We start from the raw sequence: 11,048 nt of genomic DNA, 5'->3' as shown, positions 1-11,048 counted from the left end.
TCAGTTGGGAGGTATAAACACTACCATTCTTGTTTTGAACTTCATTGACAAAATCTACAAACCTTTTCTCAATTAAGTGGACTTTGCAGGAATTTGGATGAATAATTGATGGTGTGAGTTAACTATATGTAATAACTTCTTGCTAGCATATACAGTGCATATTGTAGTGGGGGAAAAGCATAACGTTCAATAAAGGACCATTTATTTCATCACGTTCAATGGAGAAACAGATGAATATCAAGAAGTCTATTAAAAACATGTACTGTTACCTTATTGGAAAGAACCTTATACACATCTGGCCACCTTCTGCATCTCCATCATAACAACAACAACAAAAACTCTTCTTTATTCATAGGAATCATGACCAACTTAAATCATCTCCAACACTTCTACAACAAGACCCATCCCCGCATATCAGCACATCGTTTGAATTTCACAGCAAATTCCAAAGTCCTAGAAGCCGATGACACCACAAAGTAGACAGATTCTTTCAAGATAATTTATTTCTACCTCTTTTCTCCCACATCCATCTATCCCACCTTTCATGGAAAAGTTATTTTTAAATAACTCCCTGGTATTTTTCTTCACTTTTTCTCAATCTACTCAGCTTCTCATGTGTTCTTCCAGTATGGGTTCTACTTCTGGGCTATTAACTTTGTTTTTTTTCCTAAAGCGTGAACTTGACAGACTTGTCAGTTTCCAAAGCTGATAAGCTGGTCAATTATCAGTTGGATAAATAAAGGTGAACTTGTGGTAGAGCTACTGCAGAGCACTAAGGACTGAAACAAGATGGTGCAGAGCATGGAAGCAAAGGTTTCATCAGAATACTTTAACTTACACACGCTGCTGTGAACGTTTAACCTGGAATGCACTCCTATGGAATATTGCAGGAGCAGCTCTCAGCCTAAGCAGTGTCTCCAGATCTTAGCCACACTCCTTAAAATAGCAGAACACTGGACCTCATGGAAGTACTTCTAAACTCCCATCAAAGCAAAAATACTGTCAATGTCAGCTGCCTCTTCAGCAGTGTCTGGTGCACATTGTGTGTACATCTGTCTCTTCGTCCACACGCCACTTTCATTCCACTACCCCCGGTAAGATTCTCATGGATCCCCATCCTCTTTGTTTTTAGGGCAGACTTTACAAGTTTTCTCAAGACCTGCTTTCCATTAGGATAGACATCTGACCTCTGAACTGTCCCACCCGAGCATCTCCTCTAACACTGCTGTCCCTAGTGATCTTCAGAGTCCCTTCAGGAACCTGCTGGATTCCTGTAAAAGAGTTGACTGTAACTTTCTCTGAGGGTTTCTCTGTCTTGATAGAATCCTTACACTCTGATCTTCTGTGTCTGGGAGGGTGTTTTGAAGTGCTGATACTGGAGCCTTGGAGAAGGCAGTTGCAAAGAGATGTTTTCATGCACCATAGCTTCTATGGCAAACTGTGACCTTGAGATTCCACATGTCTAAGCCTATTGCTCTTAAGAAGTTTGTTGCCAACAAGGACACATGCACCCCAATGTTCATAGCAGCCCTATTTATAATAGCCAGAAGCTGGAAAGAACCCAGATGTCCTTCAGTAGATGAATGGATACAAAAATTGTGGTACATTTACACAATGGAGTACTACTCACCTATTAGAAACAATGACTTAACCAAATTCTTAAGAAAATGGCTGCATTTAGAGAATATCATCCTGAGTGAGATAACCCAGTCACAAAAGAACAGACATAATATGCAGTCACTGATAGTGGAATGCTAACCCCAGAAAGCTCTGAATACCCCAGAAACAACTCACAGATTGTGTGAAGTTCAAGAAAAAACAAAAGCCAAAAAAAGAAAGAAAATGAAAAACCATTATGCTTAATCTTTTCACACTAAGAAAACTTTGACTATTTCCAGGTTACATCTTATTTTACATGTACTTTATGCTCATTGTCACTAGTAAGATCTTAATGCACACTATCAAACCTTTAAAAATAATCAAGTACTGACAAAAATGTGTTCTCATACTTTTTTTGCATAAATGCTTAAAATCTTTATCTTTGTTTTTAAAAATAAAGTTGTAAAAAGAAGAAGAAGAAGAAGTTTGTTGCCCAGACATGTGGCCTGAGCCTTGAGCTTTTTGCTCCGGGACCACACAATTGCCATTTCAATTTCTTCAGAAAGTTGGGAGAACATCTTGGTCATTCGGATTCTTTGTACAGTATTGTTAGCCCAGTGAGTTAGTTCTCAGTTCCTGAGAGCAAAATCTGGTTGTCTTCAGTTTGGATTGAGAATATTCAAACTCTTGTTTGGCCGCCTGAGTAGCTTTGTTTCAAAGTCCTGTGCAGAAAGTTCTCACATCCAATCCCAATGGCTTTTCTTTTCTGGTTCTCTTGCATACTTTCACTGGCTGTCCCAGGTCCACACTGCTCTGTGCATTGCTTTTCAATTGTTCACATGGTTTGGGAAATTTATCTAAGGTGTCTTCATTGGTCTTTGGTAGTTGCTCATTCATAAAAAACAGTTTATTTAACAGCTTAGTTACTCCTCTAGGAGCAAAAGCCACAGGTGTTTTTCCCTTAAAGACTTCAAGGTAATATGAGCCTTAAAAGTGAGTGATGTTGGAGGGGAAGACAAAATCTTTGAAGTAAGGCACGGGATCTCCTCATGCAAACCAAGCAATGGCTCATTTAAAGAAATCAGCCTTCTCAAAAGTCCTTTATGAAGAACCCATAACCTGCTCACAAGCCCAACCATCACAAGGTTCAAAATAATGAATTCCTGTAGACCTAAGTGCTTCACAGTCAACAGAAATGCCTTGTAGCAGCATTCCAACAAGCACGTGATATCTTGCAGCCTCCCAACACCTTCAGCACCACCTCCGTCACTGGCTGGCTGGGGATGACACGGTTTTTGGTAACTCCAGCCTGGGTTTTGTTGGCTGACAAGTGTGACAAGTCTGCCACTGAGCCCTCCAAATTCATGTGTTTCAAAGGCTTCAGGCACTGTTCTACCTGTCTGAGGGCCAAACGGGGCTCGTGTCGGCCCAGCCTGTTATGATTGCTGTAGAGAACCAAGTACAACACATCGCCCTCCGCATCAAAGGTCTGGCTCTTCATTGACGGCGTGACGAGGTGGCACCCTTTAATGACAGCTGCAATGCAGACATCTCACGGAGCTACCACCCACATCTCTTTGCCAGTCCTCGTTTTCTAAACAAACTGCTATAAATGTTTCGGATATTTTTTCCCCTTGAGAAGAACCGAGAGACCCGAGTAAAGCCCTCACCCGATAAGTGGAAAATGAGGTCCATATTTTATAGACAAGCCAAAAGTCAGAGGCCGCGGTACAGGGTACTTGGATGACAGCCCTGATCCTTGGGGACAGCACAGGATCCCGGCAGCATTTGGGGGTTACGGGATGCACACGCCAGGCCGAGCCTAGCCGTGTTTTCCTGTCCCAGCTAAGGAACGCCGCAGCCCAGCATCTTCCCAGTACCGCTCACGCCACACTACCCAGGCTCATCAGAATATTTTAAATTACGTTACTTATAGTGTATCATAGAAATTGTTCTGAAGGGGAAAAAAAACTTCAAGAAGTTTATGCCACAGGAGAACAGATCAGATTTTGATGGTTAGCCTTAGCGATGGTTCTTAGAAACCAAACTGTATGATCCTGAAAGATAACCTGCATGGAGAAATCCTCATTAGCCAGGATTCTACCGACACACAAGCATGACTCTTCCTCTGGGTCGGTTACCTCCATGTGGTCTCTTCTTTGTATCTATGAGAGAGAACAGGCTAATGGAGCGCCATGTTCAAGGTTCGAATTATGTTGCCTTCCTTCAACTGAGCTGAAATAAATTTCTTGCTAGTTAAGTGCAATTTATGTCAAGAGTTTGTATTCTTTCTAAATAGACTATTAGCATAAGTTACTTTTTATGAGTAATGTTTAAACAAATAATAGCAAAATAATGTAGATGTAAAATGCATGTATTTTATGTTATTTTATAATGATCTAGCCAGACAACCTGAATGATGGATAATAATGACTTTCAATGTTATGAGAACTAGATCCATCTAAGACAAACCACTGGAAATACCTGTGAATGAATTTTATTGTTCAGTTCCTTTAGAACCAAGACAGATTTGCGAGTTTTCTTCCCATCTTATTATAATATTCACTGGGGTTCATGTGTGACCACTGGCAAAGAGTCCTAGAGTCTAAAATTCCAGTGCAGTAGGAACAATCTGGCAGTGCCTTCAAGGACATCTAACTACAAAAGGCATTTATACCACATAGAACAGTTGCTGTCAACCTTCCTAATGTGATGGCACTTTCATACAGTGTCTCAGACTTTGGTGACCCCTAGCCATACAATAATTTGTTGCTACTTCATAAATGTAATTTTGCTACTGTTATGAATCAAAACTGAAGTGTCTGATATGCAAATGTAAGATATGTGAGACAAACATGTGTCTATATCAAAATAGCTGCTATAAAACTACTATTTCCCCGGTTGCCTCATGCATAACCCCAACTACCTTCAGGTAAGTGTAAAATGTGTGGATTCATATAATTCCACCCTGAATTTGTCTGCCTATACACATACTCTAACTCTTATTCCTCAAAAAAAAAAATTTTTGACTCCAAAATCTTTCAGAAAAAGAGTTGTATAATAATCCTCCTGCCTCAGCATTCTGGATGCTAGAATTACAAATCTCTGCCTTTATATTCAACCTCTCAAAGACAGGTATTCAGTAGTATTCTTTAGTATTAGAGACCCTACAACTTAAAAAAAAAGGAAGGAGACAGAGACAGAGATGAAGAAAAAGAGAGAGGGAGAGGGAGAGGGGGGAGAGAGAGAACACAATAAATGTTCTGTCAGGACCTATGGCTATTTTTAGCCAAAATTCAAATATTTGTAATTATAGGTAGAATAATCACCTTTTTATGCCTTGGGGCCCAACTGAGAAAGTATTTTCTGGGGAGGAAAGAACAGCAAAATCAACACTAAAGACACCAAGGAAACTACTGTCTGTAGTGTAGAGTCTCTTCCATGAACATCAAAGCTTCAGCAATACTACCTTCCATCCAGAAAACATCAAGTCTCTGAAATAAGATCTTTGTTGGAGGTCGAAGTAGTCAAACACATACTGAAATGTAGCATCTTATGGGGTCCCAAGAGTTAAAGATGCATGTATATCAAAACAACAATAATCAGCATACAAAAGAATAACTAAAATCTAAAATTTGGAGGTGAGTTTCAGGTTTGGGGGATATTTGCATATGAACTCTATGCGGGAAATTGGTTGAGAGCAAGAAATAACATTGTTTAAAACATACAGCATTCCAGTCTCTGGGTTCATATTACAAGGAAAACAGTTCTTGAGTGAGTATACATATTCAAAGTAAGTTTGGCTGCAGCATTTTCATTATTGCCCACTGTAAGGTATAGTTTACTTTGTATGTATCAAATGATGCAGAATCATTATAAAGCTCCAACCTTTTTACAGTAGGGAGTTTAGGTAGTAGCAAAATTCTATGAATCGTCAAAATGTCCTGGAACCTTGCACTTCAGAACACAGAGAATAGCTCTAGCAACAATCCACCAGATTAAATCAATGCACTCAGTGCAGGGTATTACACCCTCTGATCTGTAACTGATGATCAGATAATTTCTGTGTGAAATGTGCATGTGGGTCTAAAGATATTGCTCAGTAAGTAATGTGCTTTCCATGCAAGTATGAAGGCCTGGGTTCCAACCCCTGAATACATGTAAAGCCAGGCATGAAATCAGGCATTGACAATCCCAGTACTTCTGGGGAAAATTCAGAATGGAGACAAGAGAATCCCAGGAATTCACCAGCCAGTTAGCTTCCTCAAAGAAGCAATAAATAAGAGGCCTTGTCTCCAACATTATGTAAAGCAGGTAGTGGCACCCCAACTTGTTCTTTGATTTCTACACACAGGAACACAAACACACACACACACACACACACACACAGAGAGAGAGAGAGAGAGAGAGAGAGAGAGAGAGAGAGAGAGAGAGAGAGACACAATGCAATCCCCATCAAAATTCCAACTCAATTCTTTATAGAGTTAGCAAGAGTCATAAAAAGTGAATGGTATTGGTACAGAGACAGGAAGGTAGATCAATGGAATAGAATTGAAGACCCAAAAAATAAACCCACACACCTATGGTCACTTGATCTTTGACTCAGGGGCTAAAACCATCCAGTGGAATAAACGTACCATTTTCAACAAAGTATGTTGATCCAACTGGTGGTCAGAATATAGAAGAATGCAAATTGATCCATTCTTATTACCCTGTACAAAACTCAAGTCTAAGTAAATCAAAGACCTCCATATAAATTCAAATACACTCAGACTAATAGAAAGTGGGGAAAACTCTCAAACACATGGATACTAGAAAAAAATTTTCTGAACATAACACCAATGCTTTATGCTCTAAGATCAAGAATCAACAAATGGGACATCATAAAATTTCAAAGCTTCTGAAATGCAAAGAACAATGTTATTAGAACAAAACTGCAACCAAAAGAATGGAAAAAAGATCTTTACCAATCCTACATCCAATTGAGGGCTAAAATCCAATATATAAAAAGAATTCAAGATATTAGAATTCAGGGAACCTAGTAACCCTATTAAAAATGGGGGACAGAGCTAAACAAAGAATTCTCAACTGAGGAATATAGGATGGATGAGGGGCACCTAAAGAAATGTTCACCTTCCTTAGTCTCCAGACTAAGATCAAACAACCTTGAAATTCCACCTCAAACCAGTCAGAATGGCTGAGATCATAAACTCAGGTGACAGCAGATGCTGGCAAGAATGTGGAGAAAGGTGAACACTCCCCCATTGTTGGTAGGACCACTCTGAAATCAGTCTGGAGGTTTCTCAGAAAAAATAGACATAGTACTACCTGAGGACCTAGCTATTCCACTCCTGGGCATATACCCAAAAGATGCTCCAACATCTAACAAGAACAAGTGTTGCACTATGTTCATAGCAGCCTTATTTATAATAGCCAGAAGTTGGAAAGAACCTAGATGTACTTCAATAGAGAAGTAGATACAGAAATTGTGGTACATTTACACAATGGAGTATTACTCAGCTATTTAAAACAATGACTTTGTGAAATTCCTAGGCAATTGGATGGAACTTGAAGCTATCATCCTGAGTGAGGTAACCCAGTCACAAAAGAACATTCATAGTACGCACTCTCTTATAAGTGGATACTAGACCAAAAAGCTCAGAATAGTCAAGAAACAATTCACAGAAATGATGAAGCTCAAAGAGAAGGACGGCCAGAAGGTGGATGCCTCAGTCCTTCTTAGAAGGTTTATAAAACAGCTCATAGGAGGAAATAAAGGGACAAATAGAGGAGCAGGAATTGGAGAAAAGATCCTCCAGAGGCTGCCTCACCTGGGGATACACCCCATATTCATCCACTAAACTCAAGCACTATTGCTGATGACAAGTAGTGCTTGCTGGCAGGAACCTGATATGGATGCCTCCTCAGAGGCTGCTCCAGAGCCATACTGATACAGAGGAGGATGCTTGCAGCTAACCATCAGACTGGAAAAGAGGACTCCAGTGAAGGAGATAAAGAAAGGACTGAAGGAGCTGAAAGGGTTTGCAATCCCATGGGAAGAACAAAATGATCAACTAACCAAACCCACCACAGCTCCCAGAGACTAAAACACCAACCAATGAGTTCGCATGGAGAGATCCATGGCTCCAGGTACATAGGAAGCAGAGGATGGCATTTTCTGGTATCAATGGGAAGAGAACAAACGCTCCTTTTCCCAGTGCAGGGAAATACCAAGGTGCTGAGGTGCAAGAGAGTGGTTGGGAGAGGGAACATCTTCATGGTGGCAATGGGGGGAGGGATGGGATTGGAGGAAGGGGATAACATTGGAAATGTAAATACAGAGAATATCCATTAAAAATAAGAAACAAAAAATAGACATTAAAAAACTACAGCTACAGATAACCAAACAAAACAAAACAGTTGACAGCAGATGCTGGCGAAAATGTGGAGAATGGGGAACAATCCTCCATTGTTGGTGGGATTGAAAGCTAGTAAAACCACTCTGGAAATCAGTCTGGCAGTTCCTCAGAAAACGGAACATAGTACTACCTGAGAAACTAGCTATATTACTCCTGGGCATATCCCCAAAAGTAGCTCCAACATCTAACAAGGACACATTCTTTACCACGTTCATAGCAGCCTTATTTATAATAGCCAGAAGCTGGAAAGAACCCATATGTCCTTCAGTAGATGAATGGATACAGAAAGTGTGGTACATTTACACAATGGAGTAATACTCAGCTATCAGAAACAACAACTTCATGAAATCCCTAGGCAAATGCATGGAACTAGAAGTTACCTGAGTGAGGTCACCCAGTCACAAAAGAACACTCACGGTTTGCACTCACTGATAAGTGGATTAGCCCGATGGCTACAGTTACTCAACATACAATCATAGGCCACATGAAGCTCAAGAAGACGAAAGCCCTAAGTGCAGATGCTTCAGTCCTTCTTAGAAGAGGAAACAAATATATTCTCACGAGGAAATATGGAGACAAAGTTTGGAGCAGAGACTGAAGCCCTAGTGTAGGGGAATGTCAGGGTGGGGAGGCAGGAGGCGGTGGAATCAGGGGGAGGTGTAATGGAATACAAGAAATAGCACGGAATCCGGGGAAAAGGATAACATATTAAATGAAGATAAAATAAATTATATCTAATAAAATCAGAAAAAAATGAAAGAAAACCCATACATATATATATACACACATATATATACATTTCTTTGAAATACATGTATGCTAATTAAAATAAAAAAATCCAGATTGAAAAATGTTACCGTATCATAATAAATTTTAATATTTAATTTAAAAAAAGAGTAGAGTGGAGACTGAAGGAAAAGTCATCCAGAGACTCCCCACCTGGTTATCCATCCCATATGCAGCCACCAAAACCAGTGACTATTGCTGATAGCAAGAAGTGCTTGCTGATAGGATCCTGATATGGGTGTCTCCTGAGAGGCTCTTCTAGAGCCTAACCAATACAGATTCAGATGGTGGAGGTTGTAGCTATGTAGATTGTCCTAAAGCTGTTTGTATTTTAATGTTAATTCTACTTCCCCAAGAAGGGCTGCCAAGTTAGGTACTCAAGAGGTGACTATCTGAACCTTCCCATTTTAATTAGTAAAATAAAGGAAAGTCAGGAACTGGACAGGGTGAAGGAGGTGGAGAGAGGAGAAGACCAAGGGTAGAGATCATGGCAACATGGAGTTTCCCAAGGACCAGCTGGACCCAGGTGATATTGATTGGCGTTAAATAGCTATGAACATTGAGGATTTTATAGTTATAATATCTCATATAGAAGGGCACTTTGTATCTTTGTCTATTTGATGTAATCTTGTTGTGTAGAGGGTTTGTGGATTGAGAGTCGAATATATAAACCTGTATGAAAAACTATCGGGCTATAGAGTTGTATTTATATGGGATTTTGGGGTAGAGAAACACCCTGGAACAGAGGCAGAGAACAGGCGGTAGAAAACCACCAGGGAAGAGATTGTGTGGACAAGTTGGGCCATAGGGCAGCTCAAACCAGGCGCCAGAGGTGCGAGAGGCTCCAAACTAAAACTGGGCCTGATGAGTGAAACCTCAGGGCTGATAAAGAGATAAACCGAATTTTTATTTTTTAATATTTACTGCAACACAGTTAACCATCAGACTAAGCACGAGGACCCCGAGGGAAGAGCTAAAGAAAGGACTGAAGGAGCTGAAGGGGTTTGCAACCCCATAGAAAGAACAAAAATATTAACCAACCAAACCCCCCATAGCTCCTAGGAACTAAACCACCAACCAAATAATACACATGGGGACCCAGGGCTCCAGCTGCATATGTAACAGAGGATGGCATAGTCTGGCATTGATAGGAGGAGAAGCTCTTGGTCCTTTGAAGGCTCATTTCTCCAGTATAGGGGAATGCCAGGGTGTTGAGGTGGGGGAGGGGAGGGGAACATCCTCATAGAAGCAGGGGGAGGGGGAATGGGAGACAGGTCACAGGGAAAGGGGAATAACAGGATTATGTTTGAAATGTAAATACATAAAACAATCAATAAAAAATAATATGTAAATAGAAATGGGATATAGACCAAAACAATTCTCAAAAGAGGAATCTCTAAAGACTGAGAGTCACTAAGAAAATGTCCAACATCTTTAGCCAACAAGAAAATTTGAATTTTTTCAATTAAAAAAAAGAAAACTTCTGAGATTCAACTTACACTGGTGAAGGCCAGAATGGCTAAGATAAAAATTCAAGTGAGAGCTGATGCTGTCAAGGATGTGAGACAAGTGAAAGACTACCTGCTTGTGTACGTGAACAAGTGTTACAGCCAGTCTCAAAATCAAATTGTCAGTTTCTCAGAAAACTTGGAATAGGTCTGTCTTAAGACCCTGATGCACATTTGAAGTCCTTTTCATCATCACACAGTGAGGTACACCCATGAGCTCGGTACAGATTGTTAACTTCCAGCACCAATGTCCCTGGCCCAGCGCACTGCAGCTGCGTTCCCCTTTACAGTGCGCATCCTCCAGAGGCCTGCGGCATCTCTTCCATGGCATTGTCACAGGAGTCACACTCTGCTCAGGTTCAGGAGAAGGGGGATTAGATTCTGACCTCAAGAGGATGGACACATCACTCTGTAAATCAAAGGGTACAGATGAAGTCACCTTTGGAGAGTAGAGCCTGACATGAAATTCAGGACAAACATGATGGGCATACGAGGAGATACATTCCCATCTACTCTACACCTTGACTTTCGATGAGATCAGTGGGATGTTGAAACACGCCATTATTTATATTTGCCTTATAATTTGTCTTGAAAATGACACTTTCCTGTATTATTACTTTGTTTTAGAATTAGATTTTAGTTGTTGCTTTATGTAAAAATGGTTCAAATATGATGTTTACATGCAAACATTAAATTTGCTCTGTTTTTGTTCTTCCTTTTATCTATAATAAACACT

General features: G+C 40.3%; 1 pseudogene across 1 annotated transcript; it reads right to left on the bottom strand.

The window, feature by feature from the left end:
• Positions 1-974: 974 nt before the first annotated feature.
• LOC308435735 (nucleolus and neural progenitor protein-like) lies at positions 975-3,387 on the bottom strand (annotated as a pseudogene). The gene is made up of 3 exons: positions 3,339-3,387; positions 2,099-3,150; positions 975-1,499 (listed from the first exon to the last, which is right to left on the bottom strand). The product of its transcript is annotated as a nucleolus and neural progenitor protein-like (transcript).
• Positions 3,388-11,048: the final 7,661 nt, after the last annotated feature.

Source organism: Micromys minutus (genome assembly GCF_963924665.1).
Source record: "Micromys minutus genome assembly, chromosome: 23".
Taxonomy (NCBI): domain Eukaryota; kingdom Metazoa; phylum Chordata; class Mammalia; order Rodentia; family Muridae; genus Micromys; species Micromys minutus.
The sequence above is the reverse complement of the archived record's forward strand: the minus strand, read 5'-3'. Positions and strand labels throughout refer to the sequence as shown.